General features: G+C 42.1%; 1 pseudogene; it reads right to left on the bottom strand.

Moving 5' to 3' along the window:
- Nucleotides 1-852: 852 nt before the first annotated feature.
- On the bottom strand, nt 853-3026 carry LOC120288512 (annotated as a pseudogene).
- Nucleotides 3027-3310: the final 284 nt, after the last annotated feature.

Genomic DNA, 3310 nt, shown 5'->3' with positions numbered 1-3310 from the left:
ATGCTATGGTGTGCACTAGGCCTGATATTTCACAAGCTGTGAGTGTGGTTAGCCACTTAGCCGCTATATAAAGTGTCCTGGTAAAGTTCATTTGGAAGTTGTGAAGTCTATCCTCACATATTTGAAGGGGACAACAGATGTGGGTATATTGTATCAAAAGGACAATAATGGTAATGAGACCATTGGTTTTATGGATTCGGATCACGTTGGTGACTTGGATGATTGCAATTTTTAGTAGGGTACGTGTTTACACTAGCGGGTGATGCAATTAGTTGGAAAGCGTCCTTACAGGATTACATTGCCTTATTTTCGACTGAGGCAGAATACATGATACTTTTGTAGTGAAGGAAACGATATAGTTACAAAATTTGCTTTCGGATTTTGGGTTAAAACAAAAAAGTGTGGATGTACATTGTGATAACTAAGGTGCGATATAGTTGGCGTATAATCCAATTTATCATGAGCAAACGAAGTATATCAACATCAAGTACCACATCATCCAAGATATCTTAACTAAGGATATTGTTACTGTTAAAAAGATTGCTACAGTAAATAACTTGGCAAACATGATGACTAAGTTTGTTCCTCTCAAGCTTTGCTTGACCTCTATTGGCATCTGTGAAGAGTGAGTGCCTGTCGAGGTGTTGGGAGAGCAGCATGGATGATGAGCACTATAATTTGACTTCAAATATCAAGCCAAGATGAGAATTGTTGAATTATAACTCAAGTTTGAGCATTTGCAAAAACGTGATTTGCTGGATTTACAAAAGAGGAAATATGAAAAAGAAAAATAAAAAAATTGAGCAAAGTTTCTTCTTCTATTTTGTGGAACCTCTAGAAGCCGAAAGTTTATTACTTGGGCCCAAGTTTGCACGCGCAAGAAGCCGTCCAAGCAGGAAGCCAAAGTTGGTGGGCCAAGGTCAAAGATTTGACCTTTGGGCACACGATTTCCTTCCTTGGCGTGAAGATGGAGTCCCTGGCATACGTATAAAGACAAAGAGGTGGGCAAAGTTTGACGTGGGCACACGTATAAAAAGGTTTTTTTTTTCTTTTTTTTTTTAGAGAGTGGCTACTGAAACCAACGTAGAAGAGTTGCTGCACGTTCAAGCTGAGCGAGAGGAAGGAGCTGCTACGGCGGCTTTACGTAGAAGGGAGCCGCGAGAGAAAAAAAGAGAAGTCGTGCAAAGCTTGATCGCGTGGTAATTTTATGCCGTAAGTTTATACCAAAGTGAGTTTATTTATAAACACTTTGGGTTTGAGGTTAAATCTAGATATGGGAAGCACTTGAGCACTTGAGCGATTGTAAACTCCGATTCTCCGATTATAGTGAATTATTTGCTACCGGTTCTCTCCGTGGACGTAGTTACCGATACTTGAATTGAATCGCGTAAATTTTTGGTGTCCTTATTATTTCTTGTTTATTTCTTTGGTGATTTTGCATTGACATAAATTGCAAAATCTTGTCGTTTCCGCGTATTATATCCCGACAAGAGGGACCCATCTGCATCCTCCCCATTAGTGTCCTCCCCATTCTGCACCATGCAAGGGGGATTTGAGGCCGAGTCTTCGGAGCTCACAGCGCCATTACTTTCATCATCATGTCTCATATAGAAGGACAAAATGGAAAGTGGATTGTAGGTAGATCTCACTCTCGAGGCCTTGAATCGTTCTCATCGCAGCAAGGGTGCTCCAATGAATATCCGTGGCTTCCTCCCTAAGTGTCAAGGATGGCTCTGTGGGACATCAGCAGTGTCATTCATTGGTTGGTTTGAGGGGTCGCCACTGGCTGGGCTTGATTCAATAACTTCCTCTTCTAGAGAGAAGAGGATTTCAACTTCACATTCTTGTACTAGCCTTGTGTAACATCTCGGGCCCCACTGTGTAATATTGTCCGTTTTGGGTCACCCGCCTTGACGTGGACGAATCGCCATCCCAGCCACGGTTTTTTCCCTCACGGCTTTAAAACGCGTTACACAGATTAGAGGAACCTAAGCTTATAAGCTAACCGAGACCTTCCTCCCTAGGCAATGTGTGACAAGAGATGAGGCTGTCACACTCTCCACCTCTTAACAGAAGAGTGTCCTCGCTGTGGCCCCATGGGCGTCAGAACAGCATTCGAGCTGTGGTCCCACATGCGGTCGGAGAGTCGACTCTGATACCATTTGTAACACTCCGGGCCCCACTGTGTAATATTGTCCGCTTTGGGTCACCCGCCTTGGCGCGGACGCACCGCCATCCCAGCCACGGTCTTTTCCCTCACGGCTTTAAAACGCGTTACACAGATTAGAGGAACCCAAGCTTATAAGCTAACCAAGACCTTCCTCCTTAGGCGATATGGGACAAGAGAGGAGGCTGTCACACCTTGTGAGTGATTTATTTGTAAAAAAGGGTTGATGGAGAGCAAGCTGAGTGTATGGCAGATGCAGTACGCCGCCTGTCCCTTTGTCATATATCTTCAAGATCTTAACAAGGCCTAAAGAAACAAAGGCAATGATTTTTGACTTGAAACTTCAATAGACAATAAAAACGCACTAACCAACACACTGCATCCACAAAAGATTTACAAGCAGGTGACAATTTCAAAGAGATTTAGAAATGAAACCAAAATAAGAAGCAAAAGTACCTGCAAAATTAAGGGAGCTGTAATTTTTCAAAAGCTCCATCTCTCCACGGGATTGTAAAAAGTCCTTACAGATTTCCATCATTTGTTCACTAAATTCTGATGTAGAAGTCCCAGCTTTGCTGCTTTTTTCTTTAACTCGCTCTATCCTTTCCTTCAGTTCCTGCAGCAAGGTGACCAAAAGGAAAAGCAAGACCTGAAAAATGAGCAAATGATCAATGCTTCCTTGAAAGACATCAAATGCCACAATCATATCATCCACCAAGCTCAACACTTACGACTCATTTACCGAGTTACCAATTTCAGCATGGCCCTGCACTTAATACCAATTTTCACATACAAGTCAAAAGAATAAAAAAGATTCCAATTAAAAAAAGAAAAAAATCATCAGCCAGAAGATGACAAGCAGAAGAAAAGAAAAAATTATCAGACTTCAAAGGCCTGCCGCCAACAAAATATACATTGCACTTAGAAAGGCTTTAAAAGATGACTTGAGAACCAAATTAGATATGCAACACCAGCCAGGAGATGACAAGCAGGAATCAGCAATGACAACCATGATACTTCTCTAAATGATACAAGCACATGTTAATAGCTCTAACTTCAGAGCAGCTCCGATTAGTATCATGGAACAGGTGAAGGTCACTGTCCAACCTCAAAGTCCAGTATCAGCTTCTAACGAATCCTGAT

Source organism: Eucalyptus grandis, chromosome 9, assembly GCF_016545825.1.
Source record: "Eucalyptus grandis isolate ANBG69807.140 chromosome 9, ASM1654582v1, whole genome shotgun sequence".
Lineage (NCBI taxonomy): Eukaryota > Viridiplantae > Streptophyta > Magnoliopsida > Myrtales > Myrtaceae > Eucalyptus > Eucalyptus grandis.
The sequence above is the reverse complement of the archived record's forward strand: the minus strand, read 5'-3'. Positions and strand labels throughout refer to the sequence as shown.